Source organism: Amblyraja radiata, chromosome 32 (assembly GCF_010909765.2).
Source record: "Amblyraja radiata isolate CabotCenter1 chromosome 32, sAmbRad1.1.pri, whole genome shotgun sequence".
Taxonomy (NCBI): domain Eukaryota; kingdom Metazoa; phylum Chordata; class Chondrichthyes; order Rajiformes; family Rajidae; genus Amblyraja; species Amblyraja radiata.
The window spans coordinates 22,664,172-22,686,028 of NC_045987.1; the positions used below are offsets into that span (position 1 = coordinate 22,664,172).

General features: G+C 43.2%; 1 protein-coding gene across 3 annotated transcripts in view; it reads right to left on the minus strand.

Moving 5' to 3' along the window:
- Positions 1-21,271, minus strand: part of mapkap1 (MAPK associated protein 1) — a 244,695-nt gene extending 223,424 nt beyond the window's left edge. The window contains exons 1-2 of one of the 3 annotated variants that reach the window (XM_033048808.1): positions 21,026-21,271; positions 15,769-15,845 (exon numbers count right to left, since the gene is read on the minus strand). The gene's annotated coding sequence lies outside the window, so the exon portion shown is untranslated. The remainder of the gene's footprint in view (positions 1-15,768; positions 15,846-21,025) is intronic. The other 2 variants (XM_033048807.1, XM_033048806.1) reach the window with 2 other exon arrangements.
- Between the last annotated feature and the right edge of the window lie 586 nt (positions 21,272-21,857).

Below are 21,857 nucleotides of genomic sequence, written 5' to 3' on the forward strand. Positions count from 1 at the left end.
ATTTTTTTTCTAATTGCATACGACATATCCAAATCATTCCTAGTTGAAGGCAACAGCAACTACTTTTTAAATATTGCAAAAGCTAGTGCAATGGGCCATTACATTTGAACAAATATATACGGATAAGGAGCAGAAGGCCCCTTGATCCGCCTCTGCCATTTAGGAATATCGTGGCTGGCCTGACTGTAACCTCTATTCCACATTCCTGTCTACATGCAGTGAACTTTCCAAAGATACATGATCAAAAAAAAAGTCACCTCATCTCAGTCTTAAGTGGTTGACCCACTTGAACACCCCCGCAAGAGGGAGGTGAAAGCTTGCTTGACCTGTCTGGAGCAAAAATATATAGATGACGATAAGCAAGGACGGAGGAGAAAAAGAAAATAAATCATTCCAAAGCGGACAAAAAGAACGCATTTACTGAGAATCAACCTTTCCTTTGCTGAAAAAATACTGACTGTTAAGTGGAACATTAGAACAGAGCGATTAGGTGTTTGCTGATCACGTTCAGAATGCAACTGCAGATTTGTAAAATATCTCTCAGCCTCTCTTTCTGCTCTATATCAGGGCAGAGCAGGCACCACTAGAACAATGTTCTGCCAAATGTATTCTACACAAACATATTGACTTTCTCCACCTTCCTGAAGATTGTTACCAGAGGTCAGCCAACATAGAATAGGGTAGATAATAGAGCACTCGGAACAACAACCGGCTCCTCTCCCTGCCCTGTAGAACGGAGCGGTTCAGGAGATCCTTCACCCCTGCAGCCATTAGATTTTAGGCTGTAGGGGGATGCATTTTGCAATTATTAATTTTTAACTTTTAATTATTGCTCTTTTTAAGTATTTATTGCTCTCAGGTAGTGTCCAAATTGTATTCTATGTATTTTCTGTCTGCGTTCGTTTTGAATCTGTGGGTTTGTTGGTTGGGAGCTTCTGGACATCTGAATTTCCCTGAGGGGATCAATAAAGTATTTATTATTATTATTATTATTATAATAAACACACAATTCTTGAAAACAAAATAAAAAGATGTAAAAGCTTCACTATGAATCTTCTAATATACTGTAAGGCAGGCAAATTTATGACACTTTTTTATTTACATGGAGAATCAAATGCTGTGAAATTTCCTGAACCTATCTTAGCAATGATTTTAAGCCCAGGATTCAAATTGATATTCCTCTTTTTGTAAAATCAGCATTTATGAATATGACATTTGATGCCACAATTCAAGGAAATAAAAGGATTTGATAACCCACTGCAGATTTTAAAGAAACATCAATAGGAGCAGAAAGAGGTTTAGGGAGATAATTTCCGAGCTCAAGGTGAAACAGCTGATAGTTCAATAGTGAATGATGAAGGTAAGGAAATGAGTGGCCAAAATTATACAGGTGCCCAAATTACAAAGTTGTTTTGCTGGAGAAAATTAGAGAAAGCAAAGAACAAGGTCATGAACATATTTGAAAAATAGAATGGCAGTGTTAAAATTGAGACAATATCAGACTAGGAACTATCATAGGTCAGCAAACACAGGAATTATAAGTGAACAGAACTCAGTGAGAATGAGGATAAGGACAGCAGGATTACCGTAGGATGCAGGGTTAAAGGCTGACCAAGAGAGATAACAAATTGTTGCCTTGGGGCAAGAAAAGGCATGCTAGGATTTTAGCAGTAAACAAGAAGGGAGCATAAAGTGGTCATGTTGATGCAAAGGCCATGGGGCCAGAAGCAAAATTAAAGGTCAAATAGGACACTAATGTTGCGTAGCGACTCATTTAGCTTTATACAGTGACCTGTGAAGAACAGTTGATGATGGGGGCATGATAACATTCAATTTGATCATTTCAATGGCAAACGGACTTGGTAAACAAAATATTTGAACAGAGATAAACACTGTGCCTGTCTCGTAAAAAGGGATTTTTCTGTTGAAAATCTGGATTCAAACCTTATGCTATAATTGGCAAAGAAAGAAGAAATCCAGAATAAATAACATCAAAGGTTATTCAGCTTGAAGAGAACATGAATAAATCACTCATCTTCCGAGAACACTATCACAAGAGTTATGTGCCGAAATTGGTAATGAGTGTGTGCTTTCAATAGACATTAACATCTGGAAAAATAATTTTCTCCCAAAGCAAATATCGGACTACTCAAAGTCATTGTGCTCATCTTACTATTAAGCACCACAACCTCACTGATGACAAATGCTACAGAGAGGAGTTTTAATGTCAAAGTGACTAGATAAACAACATCAGTTGGATGGATAGTTATGTGTAAGATTGTTGGAGAAAGAACAAAGCAAGTTAATAAGTCAAACTGCAAAGTAAAAGCAGTACATTTGGCTGGATCATCATGTTCTCAAGAAGTGAAAACTCCTAACTACTGGATCAAGCACTGAAATGGCAGACCAGTGGAGAAGATAAGTGTTCAAGGCCAAGAACAACCTCACAAAATAGATAGGAAAGGCCTTACACAAGCCGACATTGTCTGTGAAGGAGAGCATCAGTAAACAAACAAACCAGCTGTTATAGAAATTACTGCAGCTGGCTGGACCAATGCACTTAACTAATGAGTCACTGCTCATGAAATGAAGGAGCCCAGACAGATGGGCAGTTAAAAGATACGACAGGATCCGCAATAAATGTTATGTCACTTCAATTGAATAAGAAAAGAAAATTAATTGTTGTAGTTCACTCCATGACTGAGACACGGCCTACACACATCAAAATCTACTTAATTCCACAGTAACAGTTGAGACCAAACCTCCTCCAACACCATAAATCACATCAATGTCACCCAAGGTCATTAACAGTGAGGTATGAACTCTGGAGATTCGAGGAGGCAAAACTTACTTTAAGACTTGGTTAGTTACAATATTAAAACAAAATCATTTGTTGATGATTCACAAATGTGCAAGAGTAACAACGGCAAGTGTTCTTCAGTAGTATCTTTATCGTTCCATATTGTTTTCCTCCCAATTGCTGGTTTGAGAGCCATTATTGCAATTCATCAGATTTCCCCCCATCCAAATCCTAGAAAACACGACAACTCCAAAGAAAAACACTACAAATGCGGAAAATCTAGAAATAAAAATAGAAACTGCTGATACTCAGGTGAGGCAGCGCCTGTGAACAGTAGAACAAATGTAATGCTTTAGGTTGACGACCATTCATCAAAAATGGACAAGGACTATTCAGTGAACTATTGTAACTTTGCCGGAGTCAGAAACGTAGCAACTCTAGTGTACTTTCTAGGTGAGGTCTGCTACATGATTTTACCAGGTTGTATGCAAAACAAGGTATTCAACTGGAAATGTGATAATAAAGGATCATTGATTGAGGGAGAAAACGCAAGCATAAAAACCAGCAAATCAGACAGCATCAGTGGAGGGAAATAGACAGATGACATTCTGAAGAAGCATCTCAACCCAACGAAAGGACAGAGTGAGAGAGTGTTTCATGCTGCATGGAGGGCAAGGTGGAGAGAACTAAGAGCATGTTTGTCATAGGGTGACACAAATGTTGGTGGTGCTATCCAAGAGGGAAGTGAAGCTGCAATTCATTTGCTCTTCCAGTTTAGCCTATTGCAACCAATACAGTGGGTAATTGTATATTGCCCACTGTATATTGTTCAGTGTTCACTGGAGAAACACTGTTCTTATGTTCACTGGAGAAACGACGAGAGGCAGGTGAAGGAAAAACTCCTTGCAGTGCGCAAGGGACTCCGTGAAGCATCCGGTTTGACACAACATCAAATATTAATTCCTTCACAATCCCAGTTTCCCCACATCGCAGGTACAGCCTGACCTGCTGAGCAGATGCAATAACATGAATTTATAAACAAGAACAACCATTCAGTACCAGGAAATTCCAGGTTGGTTGGGATTGGGGGGAAATCATGTCCTTAGCAGCATAAAGTAGGTACCTATCCACATTGGTATTAACCAACTTAGCAGCTCAACTGAGTGGTGCAACATTCAGCACACTATCATCTCCTTCCAACACTGCCACACCATGGCTGTAGTGGGCACCAACTGCAAATGCCAAGCTTTGCAACAACAGTTCCCAGCCCCATCATTTATTTCAAGGTAGGTGGCGGCACATGTAAGGAAATTCACTATATCCATGCCACACACATTACCAACATGAAAATAAGTAGTCCAATTCTTCATTGTCAACGTCAAACTCTTGTAAATCCCTCCTAAAGTGATGATATTCATGAATAACTCAACACTTCATTGTGGCTCCACCAGCCAACAAATGGGCAATTGACGCTGGCCTTACTGTCCACACCAACATCACAAGAGAAAATAAAACAAAGATATCAACATCATTCATCTAGCTGCAGAAATACAATCAGTATCAAGCACATCATTCAAATTCATATGGATTAGTTTTAGTGGGATTATTTGTTTTACTACTTAATCTTCTTACCGAGTCCACATCACAAGATTAGAAATTGTTCAGCCAGAGCTGAACACACTTCTCAGCATCTTCATTGTAGGCAGCGAGATCAGCAGCTGTGCATTGGTTTTCCAGTTGAGTGCATTTCAGCAGGCGCTCCGTTGTTTGTGGTTCAGTTCCACATTCGCAGGTGACATCGTTGGAGTTAAATCTCCACTTGTTTAGAGACAATTTGGCTCTGCCAACACCAGTTCTCAATCGATTGAGGCAATTCCATCTGGCCCAACTTACGTCTGCACCAGGACAGAGTTGCTCACTTGCCGTTAGTCCCATGGTAGTTGAGGGAGGTAGAGGGGATATTATATCACCCCATATGTAGACTCATGCTTCACTTGTTGTAAAGTCAGCCTCAAGAGGAGTCACACAGTTAAAAAAATGGTGTCTGGCCAAACATTGGATGTCGTTCATCTGTTATCTGCCACTGGCGCTCCTTCATGTTGGCGCCTGCTCTTCTGAACTTGAACTTGATGTCTGGCGGGACAATGCCTGCCAGGAGGTGGAGGCTTTCAGTACTTGTTGGCTTGAGACAACTGTGACAAGTCCGCAGGAAGCATTGAGGGCTGGGTTCAGCTTCTTGGCATGAGTGGATCTTTCCCATACTGGGCATGCATATTCAGCAGTAGAATAGCAGAGGGCTAAGGCAGTGGAATGTAGGGTCTGTGGGCTAGCACCACATCTTGCGTTGGTGAGCTTGCTAAGAACATTGTTGCGTACGTTCACTCTCGCCTTTGTCGTCTCAATATGGGTCTTGAAGGTAAGACATCGGTCAAGGGTTACACCAAGGTAATTTGTTTAAGAAGGAACTGCAGATGCGGGAAAATCGAAGGTAGACAAAAGTGCTGGAGAAACTCGGCCCGAAACGTTGCCTATTTCCTTCGCTCCATAGATGCTGCTGCACCCGCTGAGTTTCTCCAGCACTTTTGTCTACCTTACACCAAGGTAAACCGGATGCTCACAATGCTCCAATGTTGTTCCAGACCAGTTCACCTGAAGTTCTCTTGGCTTCTCAAGTGAAAGGCACACACGTGTGTCTTAGATGGGTTTGCACGGAGGTGGTTCTCCGCATAATATGGTGTTAGTTGATTGAGAGCATCGGTCAGCCTTTCCTCTACTACCAAAGAATCAGTATCTTGGGCAGCAACACTGTTTAATTGAAACTCTTCACTTGCAGAGTGTAAACTCCTAATGTATGTTGTGTCTCCTGTGCCGTGCACAGTGAATGATGAGGTTATCAGGAACAGAGGGGATAAGCTTTTTGCCTGGACTCGCAACCTTTTCTTTCTTCCAGCTGCACAACTATTTGACTTTGCACAATTATGCATCAGCAGCAGTCCAAGTAGTATTGCATAAAATATTGCAGTATATATTTGGTTATTCAGCCCAAACACTGTCCACCGATACACATGCTCCAGGTGCTTGAGCTCCCACTTAATTTACTTTCTGCCTAATACATTTAAATAGCTTGCCTGTGGTAGAAGCATTGTGATAAACCTGGTTCAAAATAATTTCTCTAGAATTGCATTTTATATCTATTAAGAGTTTATCATTTTCAACTATCCCACAAGTCTGTATGCAAACAGCAACATTTATACCACATGCATGCTGGGAGAAAATGTGGGCAAGTTTCAGTAGAGTGCAATTGAAAATGACCAATTAGTTTAATTGTCAACTTGCATTCTTATAGGACTTTATGAAGAAGGGTCTCGACCTGAAAGGTCACCCTTTCCTTCTCTCCAGAGATGCTGCCTGTCCCACTGAGCTGCTACAGCTTTTTGTGTCTATCTTCGGTTTAAACCAGCATCTGCAGTTCCTTCTTACACATAACACATACCAAGTGATTTCACAAGAACGTTATCAGAAAATTAATTCAGTGCTAACAAGATGATATTTCGGGCAGATATCTTAATATGGTGGAACGGGCAACAAGATGGATGGTTTAGGAAGGAGTGTCCTGCTCCTGTCAATACAAAGCATGACCATTAACTGCATGGCAATGATATGCAGATGGCATGGAATGGACAAGTGCCCCTTTCTGAAAGGGCTGAAAAAAAATCACAATAACGATGTCAGGCAAGGTCACAGACAAAACTGAATTAATGACTTCGAATTTTAACATTGAGGCATTATTTAACACAACAATGTTATACACGTTTGAGCTCACACCCTGGCTGCAGCAATGAAGAGAGATGGACTCTGTGGCCTAGACAAAGTTTGTGGCAGGTGCTTTATCCTTCCAAAAATGTGTTGTCAGAGGAAGTTTCTTCTCATCTAGCAATGGATGTCAAACGACCAGATTGACAACTTAGAAACAAAGCACAGGTCAATGATATAATGGTGAGTTAAATCAATGTTGCCAGCATACTGGTGGGAACCAACAAGTGCGCTTTGAGATTAAGCTGCTGAGTAGCAGCAGTATGTCAGTCAAGGACAAAAGGGCCAAGTTCAAATTATTGACCGATCTAAAATTTCAGTCAGCCTGTGCAAATAAAGTGGAAAGAATCAGATCTCGTTCGTAATTCAAAATTGAAAGTTAATGTAACCTGCTTTGGAGATACAAGGAAATACATGCTGGAATCTTGAGCAAAATACCAAGTGCAGGAGGAACTCAGTGTGTCAGGGAACATCTGTGGAAGGAACGGATAGATGACATTTCATGTCAGGACCCTTCTTTAGATTCAGGTCACTTGTCCATTTCCCTCCACAGATCCTGCCTGGCCTGCCGAGTTCCTCCAGCACTGTGTTTTAACCTATTTTATAGTCCATTAAAAGCTGTTGGATAGATCCAATATAACTTAATTGGATACATTAATCCAGTCATTATAGTATTATAGTACCTTAGGTCCACTTCAATCAGCAATGTTTCATTTACCAACATACTGAAGCCCATTTCTAACATTCAAACTATATCCATCATTATTACTTCTAGAAGCCGTTTCTAACTTACCACAATAAAATGTAAACTCAGATTCTTTAACAAATAGTTCCTCGGATAGTTACATCAGGAGATATTAAATGGAAAAAATTACAAATCAAAAGCAAGCATATAATTAGAGATCTTTAATAAAACAGAAGTTTGAGAGTTCTGACTTCTGGCAAGATGGCGCCAGAGCATGGCGACCCTCTGCGTTCTAGTCCCAGAGGGTGATCTACTGTCATCCGGTACAATCACCCCACTCTCTTAAATCTTTTTCACTTGTAAATCAATCACTACTTCTATTCTGCACTCTGTATCTTTCCCTTCATTTTACCTTTTGTACTTGAGATTGGCGTAGTGGTATTAATGTATAGTATTATCTGACTAGATTGGTTAGCATTCATGAAAGCTTTTTGCTGTAACTCAGTACGTGTGACAATAATAAACCAAACGTCATGTTTTTCATTGATGTGTCAGCATCAATAAAGGTATTTTTAACGTGTGGTCTAAGACTCTCACATTGAACTAAAACAATATGTTGAGCAAATGCTCTCAAGAGCAAAACCACAGTTGCATTCACATTCCAGTGTCTCACTAAACATTCACTTTCCCCAAACAAAACACATATTGCTGGAGGAATTTAGGCCCGGAGGCATCTGTAGAGGGAACTGACAGATGATGTTTCAGGTGAGGAACTTCTTCAGACTGATTGTCCATTCCCTCCACAGATGCTGCCTGACCCACTGAGATCCTCCAACACCCTGACTTGCAATTTCAGCACCTGCAGGTGCTTGCATCTCCATTCACTTGGCCCGCTTCTACGTGGATTATCAGCTTGATGTGGTGGTGAAGCTTGTCTGGACCTGAGATCCTGAGAACGATGCCGTCTGGAGTTATGTTCCTGGTAGGGTAACCCATGGCGGTAAGGTCGAGGGGGAAGTCTCTGACAAAGAGCAATCCAACCAAGACGTCAACGGTGGAACAGGCGGAGGATGATGGCTGACTTTAGTGGAGCTTCACAACGGCTGGGAAGGCGGATGAAGGCTGCAGCAGAAAAGGGTCCCGTCATCTTGGATTCCATGCCACTGGATTCTGACCCAGATCTGTCAAGGACCGTGTGGTGTAGGTATGTTGCAAAACCTACCTTGAGCAGGGCTGCAGATCTGTCCCAGCCCGTGTGCGTCAGTTTGGCGCCGTTGAGAGGGGGGCGGGTTTAAAATGCAATTTTCCCTAGGCTATTCAAATTGAAGTTGTTCAGTTGCTGACGAAAAATCTCTTCGAGGTTCGTTCGCTGGAGCTATTTTTAAATTTAATTGGTTAATTTAATTGTTATAGTAGGTTAAAAATTATTCTCTAAACCCGCGACCGCCGACAACGGGACGGATCTCATACAGAGGACAGCGGAAGGTAGGTTGTTTATTTTTACATTAAAAAGCGCTTCTTAACATAGAAACATAGAAATTAGGTGCAGGAGTAGGCCATTCGGCCCTTCGAGCCTGCACCGCCATTCAATATGATCATGGCTGATCATCCAACTCAGTATCCCGTACCTGCCTTCTCTCCATACCCTCTGATCCCCTTAGCCACAAGGGCCACATCTAACTCCCTCTTAAATATAGCCAATGAACTGGCCTCGACTACCCTCTGTGGCAGGGAGTTCCAGAGATTCACCACTCTCTGTGTGAAAAAAGTTCTTCTCATCTCGGTTTTAAAGGATTTCCCCCTTATCCTTAAGCTGTGACCCCTTGTCCTGGACTTCCCCAACATCGGGAGCAATCTTCCTGCATCTAGCCTGTCCAACCCCTTAAGATCCCTTTATACAAAGTTTTATGTTGCGAGTAGCCCCATTAAATCCCGCAGTATTTTTCTGGGCATTTGGGGTACAAATTCACCGCAATGGGAACGTTCTAAACCAGTGCGTTCCACAGAGTTCCACAGGATCCCACTCGAAAGCTGTGGTGGATGTTTGTGTTACAGTTTTATTGTGTGTTCTTTATTATTGTACTGCTGCTGACAACCCAAATTTCCACCAACCCTGGTTGTGTGGCAATAAATTATATCTATCTATCTATCTATCACCAAGAGCTAAACTTTTTTAAATATATATTTAACGCGTCACTTTTGCCTCCACTCTTTTTCCCAACTCTTTATTTGCTTATTCAAAATCTACTTCCCTCTTAAAACAACATAGTTGATCAGCAAATCCTTGCGGTTTCCCACCCGCTGAATGGAAGTTTTGATAAGCTGATCATAATGTTACAGGCTGCCACAACCTCCATAGTGACCGCCACGCTAAATTTGTAGGCCGCCTTCGTATTCTCTCAAGATTTACCCCAAAGCCAGTTTACCTTGTGAAGAAAACAGAGGTTACAATGAAATTTTAATTGATTTCTATTGTTCAGCACTTTTGCAGCACACCCCTCTTCAAATGGCTTGATTCTCTGGCATGTCATCACATTGAGATAGTTTTGATCACATGGATCTTGCTACACCAATTTACTAAAAACAGGAAGTGAAGAGTCTAGCAATGGTTGCTTGTTTCACAAATTTATTGATTGAAACAAAACCAGATTTTTACTGGCTCACTGAAATAAAAACAGGCATGGAGTCAGACAACATACTTGCATCATGATGCCCCATAGTTTTAAGGATTAAATATAATTCAAGGCACACTATAAATTGTTTCCTTTATATAAACATCAGACACCCTACAGACGAGTAGAACAGTAATTATGCAATTTATTTTGCCTAACTGTACATCATATTCCTATGTTCGGGAAAATTTAGTACAATGAATTTTTAATGTGAGAATTTTGTGCTCATTGTACAACCTTTCATTGCAGATCAATCTTTCAGTTTAAAGATTTAGCATAGGGTTTTATACATGATAAAATTTAAATTCCAGGTTTGACAACACCTAAAGCCATTTGAAAAAAATCGCAACCTCATAACCTGACAATGCTATTGCTACAGTGCTACTGTATGAAAACAGGGACAGCGACAGGTCAGTGGGGGGGCTGCGAGTCGGCTGCCCTGCCAGCAGCGTGTTCGTTATTTCTACTTTTTTGGGGGGGGGGTTTTTGGTGTGTCCAAATGTTAGTTTAGGTGTCTCTCGGTATGTCTTGTGTGGGGGGTGGTGGGGAGGGGAAACTTTTTCGGTTTCCTCCTCCACGGAGAGGCGACTTTTTCCATGTCGCCTCCCTCGCGGCCTAACAGCATGGATTGGGGCGGCCTTTCCCGGAGTTGGGCCCGGAGCATCAGCAGCAGGCGCAGCGTGGACTTTCCATCCCGGAGCGAACCTTTGCCGGGGGTCGCCAGAGAGAAGTGCTCCGAATGCTGGCCTGGTGACTTTGACATCATGGGGCTGTGGTCTGCGGAGCTTCTAGCCGCGGGCGTGGCGTGGACTTACCATCCATTGCCGGGGCCCATAACATCTTGAAGCCGCGGTCTCCAGCAGGAAAGTGCCGATTCGGGACATCCAAGCCATGGAGTGCGTTCGACCGTCCCGATGTCGGAGTTTCACTCATCCCAACGAGAGGGCCTGTACATTGGGCCATCCGTAGTGGTGACAACGGAGGGTTTATTGCCCAAGGAGGAGGACTGGTTGAACTTTGTTGCCTTCCACCACAGTGAAGAACGCTTGGGGGATGTTTGTGTTAAATTTTATTGTGTATTGTGTGTCCTTTTTAAGTGTATCGCTGCTGGCAAATTCATTTCACTGCACCTTCGGGTGCACGTGTCAAATAAAATTGACCTCGACTTTGACTTATGAATTCGATTTCCCCAGCACACGAGACAACTTACAGCATTGAAATGAAGGACACAAGAAACTGCAGATGTGGGAATCTTGAGCAAAACAGTGTTGGGGGAACTCAGTGAGTCAGGCAGCATCTGTGGAGGGAATGGCCTACAGAAGGGTCGCAACCCAAAACATCATCTATCCATTCCCTCCCGTGATGCAGCCTGACCTACTGAGTTTTGCATTTTTTGAGTTTTCCAGTACTTTGCGTTTTTATTGAAACTTTTAAACTGTCTTATTTTGAACTTAGAATGCATCTGGCCCATTCTTAGTCATACGTGTGACTAAAAATGTGAAAAATTGTGGAATACATCTCTTCAAATTCTGAAAGTATTACAGGTATATTGTTTTGTACTATATATATGATTCATTTTTTTTTCCAAAGTTTATCAAGTGAAATATTTATGTTATGCTGACAATGTTTGTTTAGGGTCAGAGGTCAAATATGGCTGGTCACGTGTGCGACCTCCCACAGAGGCATTTTTTTCATATCTCAGTTTTATCTTACAAACTCTTGAGAATTTTAAAAGGCTAGAATGTTCATATCTTTAGCAGACATGCATTATAGTTCAAGAAAGAACTGCAGATGCTGGAAAAATTGAAGGCAGACAAAAATGCTGGAGAAACTCAGTGGGTGAGGCAGCATCTATGGAGCGAAGGAATAGGCGACGTTTCGGGTCGAGACCCTTCTTCAAACTGACCCTTATTCAATATTGAAGAAGACTGAATAACTGGAGAGAGCCAAAAAGTCAGTTTCTATGAAGTTGACAATTATATCAACCTGGAACTAGGCTTATTTTTCCTGATCCCCAAACCATAATGTTCTCCAAAAACAAAACAAATTCAAAAATATTGCCTTGAAATTTCAGTTGAGGAAAATTCTTATGGTCAACCACCAGGTGGAATTTTTCATTCCCTTCTTTAATGGGGGGTTCCAGTTCTTCTGAAATAATGCCCCCTACAAGGAAACAAATCCTCTCAGCATCTGTATCATCAAGCTGCCTCAGAATCTTACATTCAAGGAAGATGGCCACATTCTATCCAACTCTAATGAATATAGACAGAGTAGTTCCGCGTAAGATAGCCCCTCCATTCCAATAATCAATCGTGATCTTCCTCTGAACTGCCTCTAATGCAAACATACCCGCACATCAATGAGATCAAAACTGTATGCAGTACTCCGGGTTGATTTCAGAACCACTCTGAAATAAAGCAGTCACCATTACTGTGCTTCTGCTCCTGGAACACAGTTTTCCAACACTGTTAAAAGGCACAAAAAACATTTTCTTATGAGCAATGTTATCTAGTGTCCGAAGCTCTAAAACCTGGCTCTTTTCAAAACCAAACAAGCTGTGGCAACCACCTTCATCTATTATTCTGGTAACACAAACCATTCTGTTCTTCAACATCAACAATAAAAAAAACCTTCTTATTCAAGCAAATAATGTTTCCAAGGACCTCTGAAGATAGGAAAACTGACTATTGAAAGGTAATGCTAGTAGCAAACCTTTAGCAGCCTTCAATTTTCTAAAAGATGAGAAAATACCAACTGAAAATAGAAAAACAATTAATTAGATATCAGATTATCACGTCAGTAAAACTATTTTTTTATTAATGCATGTGTTTCTTATTCACTGAAGGAAAATGAAACAATTAGAATTATTATTTCTGCATGTAGGCACTCAAAAAAGATTACCAGACAGAGAGAGCAACACACCCCACCTACCCCTCCCTCACTGTCCCTGCCTCCGTCGTGGTTTTGTGGCCTTTACCCAGTGCGCTGCACAGGAACCGCAGGCATCAACCAATGTCCACGATTCAGTCTCCCAAACCTCAGGCTTCCCTTCCAGAATTGGCAACTTTCAGCTGTCAGAGGTTAGTTTTTTTAATGCTTCCAGTTTGCTAAATCCCTCCACAGGTACATTAAATAACACAATGCTTTGGCCTTGATAAACAATCAACATAAAAATGAAAATTAAATGTGCAATGTATTTAAGCATGCAGAATACGCGCTTCCAGTAAAAGCTATATTCCCTTCCTATAACATTTCCACACACACCGATTTTAGACGGTAAATACAAAGCATGGATATGGGTGGCAATGGCTACCCGCTGATAAATGCAAGCATAGATTTCAGAGGAAAAAAACAATTGTGCAACTCAGTTCTTAAAGTATAGAGAATTTGTACGAACCAGCGTAAATAAGTAGGGCAGATAAACTTGCAGTATGACAAAATAACCACCTCTCTCCCAATATTAATCAAGAACATATATTCACATCAAACTATTTTGTTGTCAATGTAAGCAAAACATAAGCAAATTATTTCCTGTGGTTTATTCAAATTGTGTTGAATGATAGCAAATCACAACAGCAGCCCGTCCATGAGATTCAAAATACTATTAATCAAAAATATCAGGGCTAACAGGAATATCAATGAAAGAAGGGAAATAAAACTTATTTTTTGGAATCCTTTCATTTACCAGTTAGGTCAAGAAAGCAAAGCATTCGTTGGTGGAAAGATCATTTGTGCAGGAAAGATATAGATTAGAGGAACATAATGAAGCTTTGACAGTATTTTCTGCATTTCAATAGATAATCATATTTTTCCAGCATAAGGAAGATGAATTTTGACCACCTACAGTATTTGCATCTGTAAGGATTTCTAAGAACAGACTAAAGTAGTAGTTCCAAACAACTTTAAAGTAACAGCCATGTGCTTGTCCCTATTGCCAAGATAGATGCTTTAAAAAGAGATACAAGAAAGAAACCTGGACATACTTTGCAACATCTTGAGAGTTTTAAATCAAAATTACTGCAACCTTTTCCAATGATATCTGTTTTGAAAGGGGGGTGGGGGGTTGGGCAGAAGGGTCTCTAATTAGAAAACACCAGATAATTCACTCTCCCAAAGACCATTTGAAATAATATTAAAAAGTTAGATCTTAAAACACAAGAATATTTCATGTGCAGATATAAAGGTTGGGTTACGTAAGGCAACTTCATGGTTAAACATCTAGGAGGTGCAAATCATAAACCTGTTCTATTATTTATGTTGAAGTACTTGCACAGTTCTGAACAATCCCTTATTGCAGGATTATTAAAGTAATAGAAAAGCAGCGAGATTCACAAGGAATCTACTAAAGGTGAGGATTTTCGAGTTATAAATAGATTGCTTAAGTTAGAACTGTTTATTGGAACACCACATTTTACATAAACTTGGACATCTTCAAAACCACGGTAAAGTTGTGTTAAATTCCTCTCCTATCCTTCCGACAGCAACAGGGTGCCAACCAACATGCCCCATCCACACTAGTCCCACCTGCTTGACCCATAACCCTCTAAACCTATCTTATCCATATACCTGTCCAAATGCCTCACATGTGTTGTGATAGTCCTGCCTCAACTACCTCCTCTGGCAGCATGTTCCATATACCCACCACCCTTTGTGTAAAAAAAATCACCCCTCAGGCTCCAATTAAATCTCCCCCCCCCCAACCACCTCCTTAAATGCATGTCTTCTTGGTCTCGATTCCCCTACTCCGGGCTACAGACTGTGCATTTACCTGATCTATTCCTCTCATGATCTTGTGCACCTCTATCAGATCATTCCTCATCCTCATGCACTCTAAGGAATAAAGTTCTAGCCTGCTCAACCTCGCCCCATAGCTCAGGCCCTCGAGTCCTGGCAACATCCTCGTAAATCTTCTTTGCACCCTTTCCAGCTTGACATCTTTCCTATAACATGGTGACCAAAATCGTCTGGGACAATCTTCCAAATTCTAGTTACCCGTCTTGCAAAGAAATGTGTTCTCATCTATTTTGAAAGCCAATCAACACCTCTACTTCCTAAAATGATTGAGGAGATTCTCTATGTCAATAAATACTCTCTTGAATTTCTACAGGTGTGCAGTCGAGAGCATATTGACTGGTTACATCACAGCCTGGTTCAGCAAGTCGAAAGCCCTGGAACAAAGATTGCAAAAAGTAGTGACATTGCCCAGTGCATCACGGGTACTGACCTCCCCACCATCGAAGGGATGCACAAGAGTCACTGCCTCAAAAAGGCAGCTGTATCATCAGAGACTCACACCACCCTGGTCATGATATCGTCACTCCTGCCATTTGGAAGATATAGGAGCCTGAAATTATAACATCCAGGTACAGGACCAGCTTCTTCCGTACAACCATCAGGCTACTATATTTTTATATAAAATGTGTGCGTTACAGGCTTTACAGAGTATTATGCTTACGTAACTGTTGTGCTGCTGCAAGTAGGAATTTCATTGTTTCGTTTCGGGACATGTGACAGTAAAACACTCCTGACTCTCTCTGAAAGGCTGCTGTGAACAAACTTTAACAACATTTAAGAGACTATTAAAAGAACACCTACTTTGGCACCAAGGGAAATTAGCCCAGATTCCATGAAGAACATTGATGGAATTACCTTAAGCAGCACGAGAGATACCCTAAAATGAGACACTGTCTAGTGAAGCTACACAACACGAGTACTGGCATGCCAAACACTAAATGCAGCAGGCTTGCAAAGTTCAGCTGTCCCATAGTCCACAGAGTAGAGAAAAGCTGTCACCCTACCACATCCAGTTGAAAATGGTAGACAATCAGGCAACGAGGTAGCTCCTGAACATTCCACCTTCAAGCATGGAGGAGACCTGCATACAAGTGCAAGAGACAAGGCTGAAGTATTTGCATGCGTCTTCAACCAAAAGTGCGAGTAGATGATTAATTTCACCTCTTCTTGAGTCGCATCATGAACATCCAATAAGCAGCTGAGTGCATTAGATGCAGCAAAGTAGCTTCCCAGCAGTGATGAAAGCCTAGTTACCAAGGCAAGGCAAATTCCTTGTATGTGTATACTTGGCCAATAAACTTAAACTTACTTAAGAGTAGCTCCCCAAGCCAAGCTAGTCACAATGGCCAGTGGTCATCCCTGATCCCGAGAGAGTCGATAAGGTAAAATTATGACCCGTGTTCTTATTTTTTTTAATACAGATAGCAGATGAAAACATACGTAACTGGTATCATGAGTAGCAGCAGTAGGTAACCTGCATTGCAAGATAATCTCCCAACATGTGTAGGAAAGAACTGGTTTAAATCGAAGGTAGACACACAATGCTGGAGTAACTCAGCGGGCCAGGCAGCATCTCTGGAGAGAAGGGATGCGTGACGTTTCGGGTCGAGATCCTTCTTCAGACTGATGTCAGGGCAGTGGGTGGGGCACAGATAGAATGCAGTCGGAGACAATAAAGCTGGTGGGAGAACTGGGAAGGGGATGGAGAGAGAGGGAAAGCAAGGGCTATTTGCAGTTAGAGAAGTCAATGTTCATACCCTGGGGTGTAAGAAAGAACTGCAGATGCGTCACCCATTCCTTCCCTCCATAGATGCTGCCTGACCCGCTGAGTTACTCCAGCATTTTGTGTCTACCCAAGCAAAATATGAGGTGCTGTTCCTCCAATTTATGCTGAGCCTCACTCTGACAATGGAGGAGGCCCAGAACAGAAAGGTCAGAATGGGAGGGGGAGCTAAAGTGCTGAGCAACCGGGAGATCAGGTAGGTTAGGGCGGACTGAGCGCAGGTGTTCAGCGAAACTATCGCCGAGCCTGCGCTTGTTCTCGCCGATGCACAGAAGTGGACAGCTGGAACGGCGGATACAGTAGATGAGGTTGGAGGAGATGCAAGTGAACCTCTGCCACGCCTGAAAAGATTGTTGGGGTCTTTGGATGGAGTTGAGGGGGGAGGTAAAGGGACAGGTGTGGAGTCTCCTGTGGTTACAGGGGAAAGTACCTGGGGAGGGGGTGGTTTGGGTGGGAAGGGAAGAGCTGACCAGGGAGTTGTGGAGGGAACGGCCTCTGCAGAAAGCAGTGGAGATGGGAAGATGTTGCCAGTAGTGAGATCCCATTGGAGGTGGCGAAAATGTTGGAGGATTATATGTTGTATGTGGCGGCTGATGGGGTGGAAGGTGAGGACAAGGGAGCTCTGTCCTTGTTGCGAATGGGGGGAGGGGGAGCAAGAGCGGAGGTGCGGGATACTGAGGAGACCTTAGTGAGAGCCTCATCGAAAATGGAAGAGGGGAACCCCTGTTTCCTAAAGAATGAGCACATCTCCAATGATCTAGTATGGATAACCTCATCCTGGGCTCAGATGCAGCGTAAACGGGGAAATTGGAAGTAGGGGGCTTTAGAGGAAGCAGGGTGGGAAGGAGTGTAGTCTAGATAGCTATGGGAGTCAGTAAGTTTGTAGTAGATGTCGGTCAATAGTCTGTCTCCTGTGATGGAGACGGTGAGATCCAGAAATGGAAGGGAGATGTCGGAGATGGTCCAAGTGAATTTGAGTGCAGGATGGAAATTAGTGGTGAAGTTGATGAAGTCAGTGAGTTCTGCATGGTTGCAGGAGGCAGCAATGATGTTGTCATCAATGTAGCGGAGGTAGAGTTCTGGGATAGGGCCAGTGTACACCTGGAACAGTGATTGTTCGACGTCCCTTGCAAAGAAGCAGGCACAGCTGTCGGCCATGCGAGTGCCCATAGCTACGCCTTGGATTTGGAGTAAGTGGGAGGAGTCAAAGGAAAAGTTGTTCAGTGTAAGGACCAGCTCTGCTTGGTGGAGGAAAGTATTAGTAGACGGAAATTGGCTGGTTCTGCGGTCGAGGAAGAATCGGAGGGTGTTTCTCCCAACATCTTGCGATGATCACTTTAACATTTGACATGGTCCAATGCTTACAACATGTACTTTACAGAAATTCAAACCACGATTGGTAGTTTAAGCTGCTATAAAATTCAGAATTCTTCCTGAAGAAAACAGAGGGCTGAGTTCCACTTCAGAGCTAAAGGGAAAGCAAAGGTGACAATGGATGACCATTTTCAGAGCTCATGCCAAGGTTTTCCTGGTTAGTTGCAACAATAAAAGCTGTTAAAAATTAAACAGGCACAAAACTAGTTTTTTTAAATTGAAACCCTTACTCTGTTGGCAGATTGGTGCATCTCAAATCTGGAGACAAAGAGACTAGAGGTGCCAGGGTCTGATGCACTGAATGAGCTGCTGGAGGAACTCTGCGAGTCAGTCAGCACTCTGCGAGTCAGTCAGCAACAGTGGAGGAAAATGGGCAGTCAACGTTTTGGGCTGAGACTCTTCAGCGCCTGAATGAAGGGTCTCGACCCCAAACTGTCAACTGTCTATTTCTCTCCACAATTGCTGCCTGACTCACATAGTCTTTCCAAGCACGTCATATTTAGCTCAGTAAATTTCACTATTCTGCATCTAGCATTACACACATCACAGAACAAGCCATACCACACAGGTGTCTTCTCACACCCCACCTCACGATTTTCAACGGAGAAGGAAAGGAGAATGCCATTGTGCCATATTCAGAACAAATTTCTTCAAAGTATGAAATGGTTGGGGGTACCCCAATTTATTTCACACTAAATTCTCCTCACATAAAATACTAGCAGTAAACTAGAGGAACCCAGGATTATCATGCATACCGAGAACACCCAGCTCTATTACAGCACAACCTGCTTTAACTTCACCATTCCCATGAGATTAAACCGCTTGGTGCTGCAGCAGTTAAAATAACACATTTATAGTCCATAGATGGAAATTCAAATCCCACAACAGGAGCTGGGGAATTTAAATTCAGGGAACGCTCCAATAAATACAAACATACTGGATTTATTTTACATTAACTCATCTGCTGCCCTGCTGTCCTACAGGAAAGAAAGTCTCCCCTACTCACCCCAAGTGTGACTTCAGACTCACAACCATGTGGTTGATCTCAACTGCCCTTTAGTGGCCCAGAATCCACTCAGTTCCATCAATATTGAAACAGGACAGGGCAACAGCTCTCTCTCTCAGTGATGGATAATTGAGCCGGGCCCACCAGCAAAGTCCACACCCTGAAAATATAAGAACCAGGCCTGCATGAATCATAAATGTCAGAAAACTAAAGCCATAATTGCTATTCTCTTACCTCCACTTACTTATGTCCCTTTCCAGCCTCTGGCTCAGACTGAATTTGACCATTTACATCATGGATGACAACAAGCCGAGTATCTGATGACGCATGCTTATCACAAAGATTCCTTACTTCAACCACAGTAAATACATCATGACCAAGCATTTAGAGCCATCTCCTCATCACCCGAGTCTTGCTCAAATATTCCAAATGTCTCTTGTCCAAAATCCCATCCTCCAGAAACATTAATTGATCCAAAGTGCATTTATATGTACCACAGACAACCTATTACATCCATCAGCAAATTAAGTTGACATCCCCAGTTTCAAATCCTTTCAGAACCCCTTCTCCTCCCAATCTGCACCATTTCTTGCAGCCCAACCATTTGGCCTATCCTCCCTTTATATTGGATGAAAACTGAGATATTTAATGTTTCTCTCACTCTTCATTATATCCATGGGTTCTGGGTTGCAGCTCCTCAAATACATAGGGACATCTTAAATCTTACAAATGGCTTGGTTGTCAATTCCACTGGCTTCTCACGAGGCCACTTCCTTTGTCCCGGTCATCTAGAATTAAGTAAATTAAATCACCTCCAAGGTCTTCGTGTTTCACCAACCTTTCAGCATCTCTCTTAATTTCATCTTTATTCAATCTTTATTCCATTGAACTCTCGAACTGATGCACTACAATGCTGATAATAAGATTTGCACTTTGTATCTTCCCCTTCGCTCTATGTATTGTACTTGAGTTTGACTTGATTGTATTTATGTGTCGTATTATCTGATCTGTGTGAATAGAATGTAAAAGTTTTACACTGTACCTGAGTACACATGACAATAATAAACCTAAACCTCACAAACTAAAATGGAGCTATTCCACAAGGGTGGTATTACTTGTCTTTTATTTCATTACGGCCACAATCCCGATGAACCTCAAACAAAACTAAAATCTAACTTCCTCCAATTGAAATGGGGAAAAGTAAAATAAATTAATAAGCATGTTCCATTCTTGCAACTTTCCAAAGCATTCAGAGATTTACACAGTCATAAATCACGAATTTTATTGATGGTTGCTAAAACAGACTTGGTTCATAACCAAGTATCAACAACCTATCATCTATTTCCTCAAAGCCTGTGCAGGCTCCACTGATTGTTTACAACAGTGAAGTCCAGGGTAGTTACTACTTGTCAGTTGTGCACACCCAATTACTAATCTTACAGCTCTGTCAACAACAGATTCACTTAGCAGCCCATGGAAAAATGATGTCGTTTTAATATAAAAGCAAAGCTTTGCTATAAATCCAAAATATTTGAAAATTGGTGGAAATTAACAGGACAAGGAGCTGTTGTAAATAGAGTAACAGAGAGAATGGTCTTTGATCAGGACCCAGTTCTGAACTATGTAGAATATTTCCAATATTTCCCGTTGTTATTCCCAAGGCCTGACACCTCGGATATAAGTAACACCCATGACAACAATGTCAAACAACCTACACGAGTTGTTACAAGTAAACAGACGACCTCTTGTGCTGTATCCTTCAACCCAAGGCAGGCTTTGTGCTGGGAACCCCACGATCTTGTTTACATCTTCCAACGTGGTGGGAAGTGAGCGCATCCTGTGACTAATCACTGCAGCGGTGCCACGTCAGGTGAGAGGGCGGCCCGTGTTATTCCCACACGCCGAGGCCCGCGGACTGGGGGCAGTGCGACTAAACTTGGGCATGAGTTTGACCCTGGAGGCGGGCAGGCGCCAGGCCTGGTGTACGGGCGGCTGTAAACAAGCTGGGTTAGGGCGGGGCGACCCTGAGGGCAGGTCCAGGCCTCCTCCTCAGCCCGGGAGGAAAGGAGGGGAGCGGGGTCCGGGGGCAGGAACGTACCGTCGGCCGCAGCACCCGGCGCCTTCGGTCAGCCTCTCCCCACACGCGTGTCAGCTGCACATCGCCGCCCGAGGCCGCGCCTTATCCCCGCAACGCCGCACGCAGGCCGCATCCGCCACCGGCTCACAGGTTGTCGGCCGCCTCCGATTCCGCACCCGGCGCCACGGCCTCACGCACCCGCTCTCCCCTCACGGCCGCCGGGCCCCGGCACTGGCAGCTCCGGCCCCGCCGCGCTGCACCGGATGTCCCGCCTCCCCGCCGCTGGGCGGCTGACTGACATCGACTTCCGTCAATCGGCGCCGCTCTCCCGGGGGACGCGATCTCTGATTGGACGGATGCTGCTAGTGGGCTGGGTCAAAGCCGGATTGGCAGCCAATCACGGGAGGGGTGGTCATGGGCGGCAGCAGGTTAGGGTGAGGTGCATGAGGCCAGCAGGTTAGGGTGAGGTGCATGAGGCCAGCAGGTTAGGGTGAGGTGCATGAGGCCAGCAGGTTAGGGTGAGGTGCATGAGTCCAGCAGGTTAGGATGCGCAGCATGAGGCCAGCAGGTTAGGGTGAGGTGCATGAGGCCAACAGGTTAGGGTGAGGTGCATGAGGCCAGCAGGTTAGGGTGAGGTGCATGAGGCCAGCAGGTTAGGGTGAGGTGCATGAGGCCAGCAGGTTAGGGTGAGGTGCATGAGGCCAGCAGGTTAGGATGCGCAGCATGAGGCCAGCAGGTTAGGGTGAGGTGCATGAGGCCAGCAGGTTAGGGTGAGGTGCATGAGGCCAGCAGGTTAGGGTGAGGTGCATGAGGCCAGCAGGTTAGGGTGAGGTGCATGAGGCCAGCAGGTTAG